Source organism: Paroedura picta, chromosome 8 (assembly GCF_049243985.1).
Source record: "Paroedura picta isolate Pp20150507F chromosome 8, Ppicta_v3.0, whole genome shotgun sequence".
Taxonomy (NCBI): Eukaryota; Metazoa; Chordata; class Lepidosauria; order Squamata; family Gekkonidae; genus Paroedura; species Paroedura picta.
In genome coordinates, this window is record NC_135376.1 from 51,041,029 (window position 1) to 51,055,773 (window position 14,745).

General features: G+C 40.2%; 2 long non-coding RNA genes across 2 annotated transcripts in view; one reads left to right on the top strand and one right to left on the bottom strand.

The window, feature by feature from the left end:
* LOC143842634 (uncharacterized) overlaps nucleotides 1–14,745 on the bottom strand; it is a 107,916-nt gene that overhangs the window by 40,617 nt on the left and 52,554 nt on the right. The gene's annotated exons all lie outside the window — the stretch shown is intronic.
* Nucleotides 1–14,745, top strand: part of LOC143842635 (uncharacterized) — a 59,304-nt gene that overhangs the window by 33,851 nt on the left and 10,708 nt on the right. The window contains exon 2 of the long non-coding RNA XR_013233242.1: nucleotides 10,141–10,215. This is a non-coding gene — a long non-coding RNA (uncharacterized LOC143842635). The remainder of the gene's footprint in view (nucleotides 1–10,140; nucleotides 10,216–14,745) is intronic.

The following is a 14,745-nucleotide window of genomic DNA, read 5'->3' on the forward strand; positions in this document are numbered from 1 at the left end:
ATTCTTATGTACTTTTAAACTTTCTGCTCACCTCTTGGAGGCTAACTGATGGTCAACAAAAAAGGATCCTCCATGCCCTTACTAAAATAAAAGACCTGTATTAGAATATTGAAAAAATAAAATCCTACCTCTGGTAAATCAATGAACTGAGGACCTTAGAACACTATCAATATTGGAACACATGGCATATAAATGACAATTGCATATGGTCTTATTTTTAAATATTTGTAAATAGTTTATAGAAATGTATAGATCTGCCACCACTGTTGGTATATTATTGGGTCTATTTGTCCCCCATCCCCTTTCTTCCTTTTTAAAAAACTTTAGTTGCTTGATTTTAAGAGCCATTCCACACAACAACCAATGTTGTTAAATGTTTGCAGTATGCAGAAACGCTATATTTAATAGTGGAATTTCGTCATTCTGCACACCTTCAATTCTAGCGAAATATTGAACTCCCAGTAGCGGCCTATTCATTCCCCACAGGTTTGCGGTCTCACCGGAATCGCAACAAAAGAGGTAATATTTTTTCCGTGCTTCTTCCTGCCCTTGGCCATCAATCAAACAGAACAGCCAGTGAACTGTTGTGTTCATGCTCCGGAAAAACCCCTTCCTCTTTAAAAACTTAAAAAAAAAACCTTAAGACACCAGTAGCAACAAATATTTGTTTATTGAGAGTCTCAGAAAGACCTTCTTTGCTGATGTAGGAGCTAGTGCTTAATCATTTACATGTTCTTCAAGTTAAAAAAAAAATTTCCCCCGATGGGTGCAATTTCTGGCCATAATTACAGGCAGTGTCGAACAGGGGACTGTATTGTGCTCAGAAACTTTAAAGACAATTGCAGAAGGGAGCTTTGTTTTACTGTTAAGCAGTTCTGTGGAGGGACTTCAGCCGAAGAAGCCTTGCTTATTCGTTGCTTTCGCCGGTTTAAGGGGGGAAAATGGCGATGGTGTCTCTGGAAGCTCGGGGGCGAGAGCTAGGGAGGGACATTCTTTCTACCGCTATTTTGAGAATGCACATGTCTTTCGCTGATGTGCTGCGGCTTGTGCTCAGAAGTGTAGCAGTTCTTTTCGGGGGGAATCTGCCTTTCTGGATTTCCCCCTAAGCGCTATAAAATTCCGATTGTTGCGGGAGTTTTGCAGTTGCGGAATGTTAAATTAATAGCGTAAGGTAAGACTTCGGCTACATTTAAGTTGTGCAGAATGGCCCTAAGTTTCCCCCCTTCTTTTTTTAAAAGGCAAAACATGGTTTTAAAAACTCTTTAAAAACCCCTAGTTGTGGTTCTCAATCTCATAAAGAGGCATAAAATAAATAAAACTTCAAATCCAAGCAGTCTTTCTTAAAATTTTGACTTTTCACAAAATAATCTGTTTTATTGGTTCTTTGAGGATGCAATGAATTCAGAGGAGGGGGTAGAAAAAAAAGGAAAATACAAATATATGTTCATCACTAATAAAATAAAGACTGAAAGGATTAGGTGGTTGATGTTAGGGGTGGAAAAGTCCCTTTATATTTCTGATGAAGAGAAATATTAATGTTCATTTTGGGAAAACTAGTTTATATTATGATGTGTTATGATTTTCTGTTTTGTCCCAGATACACATTAGGAGAAATCAAAGATTATGCTGTACCCATTTTTCCTGATGATCACCTTTTGCCTTTGTATTTGTGAACAAGTTACCTGAGAGGCATGGTGGGTTACAAATGTCTGTATAAACCCCCCAATAAAATACTCCTTAAAACCACAGATGAAAAATACATCGGATAAGAACAACAAGATGCAGCAAAACCATTAATTCCCAATTCTGTCCCCATAGAGAAGGCAAGGAAAGGCAGATAACTCCAAATCCGCCATTCAAATAGCAATGTCTTTGTCCTGAGGGAGGTCAAACAGATCTTCCTCAGCATGCCAGCCTCAACCTTAGAGCTGGTGGAAGAGATCCATCTTGCAGGACCTGCAGAACACTGAAAGCTCCTGCAAGGCCCGTAGCTTCTCCGGGAGGTCATTCCACCAAGTAGGGGCCAGGACTAAAAAGGCCCTGGCCCTGGTCAAGACCAGACACGCTTCCTGAGGGCTGAGAATTACCATCAGGTTTGTACCTACAGAGCACAAGGCCCTACAGGAGGCACAGGGCAACAGGTGGTCCCTCAGGTATACGAGTCTCAGACCGCGCAGGGCCTTAAAGGTTAATATCAAAACCTTGAACCGGATCCAGACTGCAACTGGCAACCAATGCAGCTACCTCAGCACTGGTTGGATATGGGTCCTCCATGGTGTTCCTGTAAGGACCCTAACTGCTGCATTTTGTACCAGCTGCAATTTCCGGTTCAAGCTCAAGGGCAGGCCTGCAAAGAGCGAGTTACAGGTGACCATCGCATGGATCACTGATGTCACATGCCCTTTCCATATTCCCATCCCCCAACCCTTCTGGTGGTCAGGCTTGACCTAGCAATCCTAACGCTTGTTGATCCTGGCTGGGAAAATCAAGAAAGGACCATGTCTCTCATAAAGCAATCTTGAAGGCACCTTCCCTTGGCCACTCAAAGAGGTGCTTATCCATCAACTCCTTAAAAACCATCCCTACAGGAAAATAATGTGGCCAGTTATCATCCTGTCCCTAATCTATATTTTCTGGGCAAAGTGATACAAAAATCAGTAGCTGACCAACTTTTGGTCTTTTGGATAACTCATCTGTTCTTGCATCTTTTTAGTCTGGTTTCAGATTAGGCTATGGGACAGAGACAGGACAGGTGACTTTGCTTAACTTCCATTTGAATGTAGACAAAGGCTGTTCTTCTTTGTTGCTCCTACTGGACTCACCTGCAACTTTTTGGTAAATGGATTATGCCATCTTGTTGAGACATTTGGAGACATAGGGGAGTATCAGGGGATGTGCTCTGAGCTGGTTCAAACCATTCCTTATAGACCAGACTCAAGGATTGCTGTCGGGGACCAGTTGTCACCAGTGTGACACCTGCCGTTTAGGATTCTGCAGGATCTGGACCTATCTACCATTCTATTTTATTTCTCCTCTAGGAGAAATCATCTATAGTTTTGGGACTGGCCATCAGCAATATGTCGACATTACCCAACTCTGTATCACTTCATCCAGCTCTGTCTCTTCCCATAGAATTGGACCCCTTGGTCCAACGTACTTGAAAATTGAGGATAATTTAAAGAACAGGATCATTTAAAGAACAGGCATCAGCAGCTCTGCTGCTATTTTGGTACCTTCATGATAAAAAACTACCCTCTGCCACCTAGAAAGTTTCCCCATAGGGAACAATGATCTGAAGTATCATTCCCCAAACCCTAATTGGAATATCAAAGTGGTATTTGATATTGAAGAGGCCAATAAAACCAAATCCAGAAAATGCTGTTTTTTGGGGGTTTTTTTGCACATGCCTATTTGATACCTGGAATTTCAGGCTCCATGTAGAATAAAAACCATGTGGACTGCCGTGAGGAGAGGGAATTGGACAAAATTCCCCATTCCTACCTTTGCTCACAGAACTTCACTAGGGGGAAAATAAGATAACTTTATCCATCTCTCTCTTCTTAATACAGTGACTGTTTGTTCATGCTGACCATACAACTCCAGGCATCTTGTTTGCAGAGAATAACTGCTGGACTAAGGAGAATGCAAGGCAAATCTGCATCTGTTAGAATCTTCTCCTAGTGCTTGGTTGGAAATAGTCCCATGTTTAATATATTTTGCCCAGTTACTCATAATCCATCACAGACTTAATGTCCTTGTAAGGATATATAGGCTATTGGAGATTAATTAAATCTCTGTGAAGGAGCAAGGAAAAAAAATAGGACAACCAAATTCTTAGAGATAGGTATTGCTACAGAACTTGTCACTCTGATATTTAGCGAATGATCCAGTGAAATTTTGTCTTTGCTCCAGGCACCTGCCCTATTTGTATTTTCAATATTCATCTATAGCCTGCTGCTCTACGCTGAAACATTTCTGTATCTTGTAGATGGATTTTGACAAGTTGACATGTTAGAATTGTCATATTATAATCGAACAGATTGCAGAATTTGATTTAAATTCATCCATTTCTGTTCTGAGTAGCTAATCCATTTTAGCAATGAACAATTATGGCTGAATAAAAATGCATCCAGAAATCATACTTCCCTCTGGCTTTAACTAGTTTCTGTTCCTTCCTGATCTTCATTACCAATGCAGCCAGTGGCATTTGTTCAGGAGAACAGTAGCTGAACAACTGCCTGAAGACTGACTCACTTTGATGGTTCTATGCCAGATATCACTTTGGACTAGGGAGCATGTTCAGACTGTTCCACAGCTAATCAAGCTATTTCTCAATATCCTGCCAACTGCATTGATGTTTTCAGTTGTTCAATACATACACACATTTCATTAGCTTGCCACTGGTTCTGCTTATGGAAGGTTTTACAAGTAGCCACCTACAGAAAGAAACTGCTTTCAATGGTAGTTTGCATCATTCATAGTTTTTGTGTGTGTGTGGACATGTTAATCTAATGAAAGAATACATGCAACCATATTGCATAGTTGTCTAGTGTGTCTGTTTCTCTGATTATGCCATCTGTTTATCTTTTCCCAGAGCCTCTTGTGGCGCAGGGTGGTAAGGCAGCGAAATGCTGTCTGAAGCTGTCTGCCCATGAGGCTGGGAGTTCGATCCCAGCAGCTGGCTCAAGGTCAACTCAGCCTTCCATCCTTCCGAGGTCGGTAAAATGAGTACCCAGCTTGCTGGGGGGTAAACGGTAATGACTGGGGAAGGCACTGGCAAACCACCCCGTATTGAGTCTGCCATGAAAACGCTGGAGGGCGTCACCCCAAGGGTCAGACATGACTCGGTGCTTGCACAGGGGATACCTTTACCTTTTACCTTATCTTTTCCCACCCACCACCCCAGGCAAAGAACTGATGCAAATAAGTAGTCTCATTATGCTTTGGCTCAAGCACTTATTATAAATGAAACTGGATTAGTTTATAAGGGTACATACTCAGATGTATGCTGTTTCCATTCCAACCTCATCCCAACTCAAAGACTATGACAATATTATGGTTGTTATTTTAGACTTGGTCTGTGCTGTCAACTGATAGGAATACCTGCTGGTCCCCCCAGACGCTCGCCCATGACTCTCCCAATGTTACTGTTAATTGTTATTTATATTATATATTATAAATATTATAAATGTGGTTTTGTAATCTTTTGATGCTTTATTGAAAGTTGTTTTGATGTTATAGTCTGTATAATGTTCCATTTAAGTTATATAATGTTCAGTGTAAACTGCCCAGAGCTGCAAAGAAATGGGCGGTATAGAAAAATAAATAAATAAATAAATAAATGTGGTAGGATGATTTTCAGGGTGAAGTACATAGTAGTATCTACTAGATGTTACCTTATCCCTGATATGTTTGTTCTAAATGTTTGCTTCATGGGGAGGCGTTCTGAGGGCTCAGTAGATGTTATCAGTTCAATCAGCCTCAACCAAATGCCTAGTGGAAGAGCTCTCTTTTAGTTCCAGCAGGGCCCTGATCTGCTCCAGGAGCTCATTCCACAAGGTGGGGACCAGGACAGAGAAAGCTCTGGCCCTCGTTGAGGTCAACAAGGTCTATTCTTAAAATCTTGCTTTAGCATTATCTTACAGTGGATAAATACACATCTCTGAAAGATGGTGTTTAGCCCTCAACTCTCCTACAGCTAATATGTAAGAAAATCCTAGGAGAGGGAAGGTGAAATATGCATGTTTATATCTGTAAAATTTAAAAGATATTGGGAAACATAATAGGAATTAAAAGCACAAAAAGAACATTTTGTCAGTCTTCTGCACACTAGCCTTGCTTTACAACAGAACCTGATCATCTTATCTATTCTCTGAGGAAGAGTTGAGGGCCAAATACCAAAGAACTGTCTTTTCCATGTCTTGCAGAGATGTCTATAGGCAAAATCTCAAGGTACAGAAAATATTGAGCATCCTAGCTGGAAGCCTTGTTATGATCTAAACAAGGGTACTTTAATTTGCATAAAAATAATTGGGTTTCTGTGGTATCATAATTTCTCTGTTACAAGATGCTGTTTATTACCCCCCTCAGGTTATTTCACCATGGCTGCTGTAACAGGACAAGCATGGGAACATGTTAATCTTTTTAAAGCGAATGACTTTCTGTGTAAGAATGATTCCAAATAAATTCTATCCATCATATTTATTCTGGGCGTATCTGCTAGAGAATTGTTATACTACTTTTTGGTTCATGCAGCTCTAGAACTGAAGGGATGAAAATATATATGACTTTAAAAGAGTATTCTGGGTGAAGAATTAGAGGTTTGGGGAATGGCATGTGTATTTCCACTATGGTTCAATACAGCATTACAATATCGACACTGGTTATATAAATTTCAAATGAAAGCACAGTAAAAGTTATATCAGCATGAAATTTTCTAGCAGCAATTTTGCCCTAGCAATGGAGAAAAATACATTTTGAAATTCTTTCCCCATGAGAAGGTAGCACCTTTGTTTTAACTTCTGGAGCTGTACTGGTTTTGTTTGGTGATTTATATTAGTCATTCGCTCACCCATCTACTTCTTTCACTTTTTAAAACTGATTCTGTATATCTGTTGAACTAGATACCAGAATGTACTGCCATAATTACAGAGTTTGATGTTCTGAGTCACTACTGAAGAAACATTGCCAGTGGAATAATAAATAGGGAGGTACAAAAAATAATTTGGGTTATTCAGGTTCAGGTTAAATTGAGAGCAAGTGGTTACGAGTGGCAGACTCTAATCTGGAGAACAGGGGTTGATTCCGCACTCTTCCACTTGCAGCCAGCTGGGTGATCTTGGGTTAGCTGTTCTCACAGAGCAGTTCTATTAGAGCTCTATCTGTCCAATCCCATCTACCTTTCTGCCCTCTCAGCAACCAAAGCAATCAATGATACAAAACATACACGATAAAATCACATCTTAACTTACTAAAGGTGTACCTATCCATATGGTTGCTGTAGTATTTCCAACAATATGAAGACTGATGATACATTTCAAGATACATGGAATACTACGAATTACTCTATTGAAATATTTATTAACTCGAAAGGAGTAACGTATGTAGGGAAATGTCCTTGCAATCTTAAGTCTGTGAGAATGACCACTAGAGCCTTAAGACTAGAATATGCAAACATCAGAGCTGTTAGTAAAACATTTTAGAAATCTGGACAATTCAAAGAACCGCTGAAGTTTTTTTGCTGTTGAAAAGGTTACTGCCACTGTATCAAGACTATGTGAAAAGCCATGAAGAACAGAAACATATTGGATATTCAGCCCAAGGACCATAATGGCCTATGGTTTGAATGAGAATTTGAATTATGTTGAGTGGAATGAGTTCTTGGCTCATCTACGCTGACTGTAAATTTATTTTCAGGCACAATTCAAGGTGCTGTTCTGGACCTTTACGGCCCCATATGATTTGGAACCAGCATACTTGAAGGACACTTACAGCCTTATCAAACTGAGTATCATGTCCAGATCATGGGAAGTGATGGTACCACTTTACTCTGCTCTGGTTTGGCCTCACTTGGAGTACTGTGTTCAGTTTTGGGCACCCCAGTTGAAGAGGGATGTTGACAAACTGGAATGTGTCCAGAGGAGGACCACAAAGATGATGAGGGGTTTGGAGATGAAGACAGATGAAGAAAGGTTGGGGGAGCTTGGTCTGTTTAGTCTAGAGAGGAGATGACTGAGAGGGGATCTGATAACCATCTTCAAGTATTTAAAAGGGTGCCATATGGAGGTTGGAGCAGAATTGCTCTCTCTTGCCCAAGAGGGACAGACCAGGATGAATGGGATGAAATTAATTCAAAAGAAATTATATCTAAACATCCAGAAGAAGTTCCTGACAGAGTGGTTTCTCAGTGGAACAGGCTTCCTTGGGAGGTGGTGGTTCTCCATCTTCGGAAATTTTTAAACAGAGGCTAGATAGCCATCTGACGGAGAGGCTGATTCTGTGAAGGCAAAGGGGTAGCAAGTTACAGGTTCTATGATTCTAAGTCACCTACAGTCATCTTTAGAGCCCTGCTTCTGAGATTAGGTGGGTGGAAAGGGCCTTCTCAATCAAGTTACCAGAACTCTTGAACTTCCTTCTGAGAGAGATCTATCTATCCCCTTCTGTTGCCATTTTCACCAGCAGGTAAAAACTTCTTTGTTTTATCTGGCATTCCCTCAGTGATCCCTCAGTGTTTTAATAGTTGTTTTTATGCTTTGTATGGATATAATCTCTTTAAAAATAACTTGTGATTGGATGGTTGCTTTTTGATGATTTTAAAATTTGGTTTTTATTATTTATGTTTTAAATTGCTTGCAGCCTTGGTGGCCTTTGGAAGGACAGAAAAATAGCATATAGATTTTGTAAATAATAAAAATTTTGGTCAGGAAAGAGGAATCGTTGCAAGAATACTTCAGGTATACCAACTTTCTGAGGTTAGATGGATGTGTACCTTCTTTATCATGTCCCCAAAGTTCTGAAACCCCAGGGAAAACATTTTGTTTCATTCAGCATCCCCCTCAATGATTTTTCTTTCCTGACCAAAAGTTTTATTGTTGCTTTTATGACTTCTTTATTTACATAACTAGTAAAAAAAATCCCACTGCAGTATTGAATGCAACGGGTGCAAGTGGAGTAATTGTTGGGGGGGAGGCAGCGGGTGCATGGAGCACCAGGCCCTTCCCTTCCTCTCACCTTCCCCCAGTGAAGGTGGTGGGGTGGGTGCGCGGTGGCCCAGGGCGGTCCTGGTCTAGGCTGGTGACAGGGCAGCTCCATTCCTAAGCCACAGCTTCATCACAGGCTCTTCTGCTCCTCCTCCACCGGCCTGGTGATGCCTCCATTGCTGCTCTGGCGATAGCTCTGCCATTTATCCACCGGTGGCTCGGGGACACCCTCGCTGCTTTTCCAGTGCTGGCTCACTGCCTCCTTGTCTGCTTCTGTGGTGCCGGCTTCCCTGTACCGGTTCTCCACTGCTGCCTTGCTGCCACTGCTTCTCTGGTGCCATCTCGCTGCCATCTTTGCTGCCACCTCACCGGTGCTTTTCAGGTGCCGCCACCGCTGCCTGGGTAGAGCAGTGTGCTGGTCAGGGGTTGGTGGTTGGTGGGGAGCGTGTGGGCATGAGGCAGGATGTTGGGGCTGGCCACACCCAGATTGGCCCGTGGAGCAGAAGAGATGTCCAGACACCCAGACAGGGCCTGCATACCACTCCACCCATAGTGGTTCTTCCCAATTATATAGAGCCACTATGTGGTACAGATTTCCAAAGTGTGATAGAAAGGGTTTAATGTAACATTTCCTGCATTCTATTTTCAGTATAGAGAATGTTTTAAAGCCACTTCTACCTCCCTTAAAATCTTTGTCAATCTTCACCTTTAGTTACATTGTCAATACAGGATACAAACACTATGAAGAGTTCTTAATTTAATTTCCCCTTAGATTGGTGACTGTTGATAGATGAGATCCATACTTTCAGGGTCAAGTTTATAAATATTGTGATAAATAGCCTCTTCAGTTGAAGGACAAATGAATACAATTTTTCACTTTTCAGACAGGATTCTGTAAGCCTCTCTAGATTAATGAACAAGTCCATCTTTTGATACAATAGTATTATACAGAATGATTACACAAGTAATTCCAAGTTGTGGAAAGTCATAATAAGAAAAATTAATTCAGTATCCCTAAACTGGATAAATGACAGCTCTGTTTTGTGATTCCAGTGTGTTAGAAATAGAGAAAAACAATTCTTTACTTTTTTTGCTTGCTTTTTATATTTAGTTATATAATCAGAAATTCTCTGAGAATCAGTGTACTGTATGGTTTAAGAGCAGTGGCCTCTAATCTGGAGAACCAAGTCTGTTTTCCCATTCCTCCAAATACTACCCACTGGGTGAACCTGGGCTAGTCACAGAGCTCTTTCCAGCTTGGTGTAGTGATAAAACTGTCCTGACTGAGTAGTGATATCAGGGCTCTCTCAGCCTCACCTACCTCACAGGGTGTCTGTTGTGGGGAGAGGAAAGGGAAGGTGAATGTAAGCTGCTGAAAGTACTTCAGGTAGAGAAAAGCGGCATATAAGAACCAACTCTTCTTTCTTCATCTACCTCACAGGATGTCTGTTGGGGAGAGAAGAAGGGAAGGCGATTGTAAGCCGCTTTGAGAATCCTTGGGAAATTGAAAAGTGAGGTATAAAATTAATTCTTCAGCTTCTGCTGGTTGTGTTCGTTTTGTTATGTTGTGTATACATGTACATTTTATATCAATTTATACATATACATTTAAATGTATAATGTTGATTTAATAATTTTACAGTAAAAAAAAGATGGAAAGAAACAAGAAGCAGAGTACTTCAATCAAGAACCATGGGTTTAAGTCGAAACTTTATGACATCTTCAGTTCATCTGGATATTTAATTTTTTGAAAATTAGAATTCTGTATTGATGAGCTGGAATTGAGTGATAAAATACACAGCAAAAAGAAATTTTAATGTGATTATGCATACATTGCTTTCAGTTTACTTGTAGTGCTGTTTGTCATTAAGGCATCCAGGAACTTTGTGCATTTATTTTTATTTAAAAGATTTGTGTGTCCACCATCCTCTCAAGCATCTCTCAGTTATGTGAATAGGAAAAATACAAAAGGAAGAGAACATAACAATATACTTTGCAAATAACAATTTTAACTAATTTTAGAAATTCTCTATTAAATCTGAAGGAACATACAGCTGAATGTGGAGCAGAAGCAAGGCATGGGACAATAATAGAATATGGGAAATCTGTTCATTCTGACTTTCCATAACTCTTAATTTTAATCTTTTCACTGCTAATATGTTTGGGACAGTTAGTAGAGGAACACCTCTATATTTGTAGATATTTCCATTAAGTGGCATTGCTGAATCCATGTATAAGGAAAAACACTGAATGGATTTCCTTTACATTCTAAGTAGTAATTTTAATGTGGTAACAACAATATGTTCTGATATTAGGTCCTGTTGGATGAGAACCTCTATGTCAATGACCTGAAAAAGAAAGAAAAACAAACAAAACCAAAACTAGAACAGACATTATACTCAGATATCTCCAGTGAACCTTAAAGACTTAGTTATTTGGAGTACACTTTGCTTCTCCGAGACAATGAAAGAGACAGTCTGTGAGGCAATGATTTGTTTTATTGACTATTATTAGTAGGCTAAAGGGCAAAACCCATCAAGATCCATGGAGTTATCCTTAGGAGAGAATTTATGTAGCATGAATGTTTTCACTAGAGGTACACTAAGAAAAAAAAATTACCTTTGTCTTTTGAACTACAAGCCCATAGCTAGCCTCAGTTTAAATGTCAGGACACAACACTTTCAAATATCCTAAAGGCAGTTAACTATGAAAAAGCTAGTTCTTCTCCCCCCTCCCCAAGAAATATAAGAAAGGATGGAATTTGAAGGGTCTTAACGTGATTATTTTTACTAGACAAAGGATACTTTAGGATGCTTTGGGCTGATCCTGCATTGAGCAGGAGGTAGGACTAGATGGCCTGTATGGCCCCTTCCAACTCTATGATTTTATGATTCTATGATGCATATTTAATGTGATCAGTTTTAGAAAGGCTTACTTGAACACCAGGTTAAAGCAAGGTACAAATTTCTATTTATTTCTTTTATTTTCATTTTGCAGAGGACTTCTGTTCTGCATGTGTAGAGTTCTTTTGTGATTCACTCAGCAATGACAAGCTTGAACCGAATATGTAAAAGAAAGGGCATAAGCGTGACTACCAAATATAGATTACTTAAATCTATCATATTTCCAGTATCTGTGAAAGTTGGATGATGAAAAAATGGGACAAGAGAAGAATTGATTCATTTGAACTCTGAGGATGGAAAAGCTTCTCCGGGTTCCATGTGCAGCAAAAGTCACAAAGAAAGAAATACTACAGTGCATAAAGTCTAGTATATCACTGGTAGGCAAAATCACTTACTTTGGCCATAACGTGCAATCCAACTCAAGTGGAGAAAGCAAGTATGCTAGGATTGGTCAGTGTAAAAAGGAAGCCAGACTGACAATACGGTGGTTAGACACAATCAAAATGGACACTGGCTAGAACACTGCATGGCTGAGAGAGGCAGTACAATAGTGAGGATTGTGGCAACAGCTGTGCCATGGAATCGCCAAGAATCAGACTCGACTGAATGGCTGACAACCACAGCAACAAGAAATTTCTACAGATAGGGAGACATTTTACGCTAGCAATACATATTTGTCATCATCAGAAATTATGAAAATGCCACCCAGATGCAAACTACTTTCAAGTGTGCTTGAAATGTCTTTTTGTGAAGTTGCACCTGTCTTTAGATTGCATCAAAGATTTGTTTGCAATTAAAATGAACAGTACTGAAAACATTTTTACATCTTTCCATGATTCATTCTCAATACATTGGATAAGAAAATGAGGAGACTTAACTGGAGGACTGAAGCTCTGAACCTAGGTATTTGGAACAAAATCGACCAAAACATTCATGGCCACTGAAAACATTGGTTACATTGATCTACAGTATACTGGATGTTCTTTCTTACAGGGCAGTCTTAGTCAATGGACTAAGAAGGTTATAAATTTGCACAGGACTGAACTTCAAATGTATTCCTTTTGAAAAGTACAGATCTAAGCCAAAGTATAGGGATTAAGATTGTATAAACGTTTCTTAGCCTTGGAAGTGTGCAACTGTCTTTAAGTATCATTTAGAGTGGGGCAGGGAAAGGTTCCTGTTGGGAGCAGAGGATAGGACCCACAGTTTAACCTCTGTGTTGAATAGTACCAGCTAGATATCAGGAGAAAAAAAAAATCAAAGTCAGAGTTGTTCAGCAGTGGAATTGGCTACCTTAGGAGGTGGTGAGCTCATCCTTACTAGCAGTCTTTAAGCAGTGGCTGGGCAGATATCAAGGATGCTTTAGGCTGGTCCTGTATTGAGCAGGAGGTTGGACTAGATGGCCTGTATGGCACCTTCCAGTAATTTGATTCTACCTTCAGAAGATATAGAACTTATAAAGGAACTTATAAATTCTCTTGGCTGCAGAGAACTCATCCAGCAACCTGTTTTTTTGTTCAGATGATGGCTTCTTTTAAAGTGCCTGCATTTAGTGGAAGGGAGCTATTGGTTCCAACTTACTGAGGGCCATTTCGCACGGCTTCAAAATAGCACAATGGTTACTAATTGGAAACGCTACTAATTTGCCATAACCCACGACGTCGTAGACAATCTGCAACAATCCTGAAACCGACCCGCAAAAAGCGCTTCGTTGTAGCGCTTTCAGGGGAATCCAGAAAAGTGGATTCACCCTCCGGATAGCGATACACTCCTGCAACCAATCTGCAACAGTAGCGCTAAAGACCTGTGCATTACCATTGTTGCTGGTTCTTCAAAGTCCCTCCCCCTGAGCCTGTCCTCCAAACTTCCGGCGAAGCGATCACCATTTTTTTTTCTCCGAGCGAGCGGGGATAAACGCACCAGCGAGCCTCTTTCTGTTTAGAGGCTTCCCTGGCTTCAGTCCTTCACCTTTAGTCACTAAGCACAAACCACATAAAAGCCCGTTTGCTGAAATAAAGTCCCTTTATTTTTTACACATAAATTCAGCCGAAAATCGGGCCCGTGAGGGGGGGGGATTTTTTTTTATCACTTGAGGCAGCGTGCCAATGATCATACAATCAAACGACAGCTCACATTAGGCAGCTGGATGGGTCTCTCCGTTGCAACGAATCTACCTAGATTCGTTGCTATGGGTCTGTTTTTTTTAAAAAAACCTTTCTTAAAGGGAAAGGGGCTGTTTGGGAGCATGCTAACGGCTGCCCATTGGCTGCTTGACGGCCAGGGGCGGGACGAGCTTGGCAATAGCGCTTCCTTTCTAGCGATTTCTGCCGAGACCGGAAGCCTGTGGGAAACGCTAAAAAATGCAACTGATTCCACTACAAAGGCAGGTATGCATAACGACGAATTCCACTATTTTAAATGGCGATTTTTCATTCCGCAAACAATTTGCAACAAAGATCCCCATGCGAAAAGGCCCTGAGTCTAGCATGTTTTTGTTTACTTTTGCTCTATATAAAATGAATAAGAGAAGACATTCATAAGGTGGAACATATGAGGTTGCTTCTCATTTTCTAAAAAAAGGCAGCATACCTCAGTAGCAGAAAGAACTGTAATGGACATTTTTATCCTATCTCATCAATTCTATCATCACACAGAAATCTAGTGACACCGTTAACATCAGAATTTGTGTGAGTGAATGTCACAACTGAAGGACGAACATTTCTGAAATAACTTATAAGGCTATTCCAAATAAACACTATTTATGAAGGGGAAAGTATTTGTGTCTCTACTCACACTCTTTCTCTCATAAATCAAGCCTTTCCTTTTGTTACAAATATTGACCCATTTCATTTTCTATATTTCTATCGTGGAAGGGAGGATATGCGAGGAATGGCTTTTTGGAGAGGAAAATGCTTGCCCCTTAAACCTGATATATTTTGTACATAAATAGAGTGAAGTGAATCATATTTCATGTAAAGGAATTTATTTTCCTGTCAATAAAATTCTTGTTATCCACACTGTGTATAAAAATATTAACATTTGTATCTGTGAAGGGCATGAGCCTTACTTATTTATATACTATTTCTCCTAGGACAATGCTCAAGAGAAAAGAGATCATGACTAGAGTGATGAAATCACTTTGC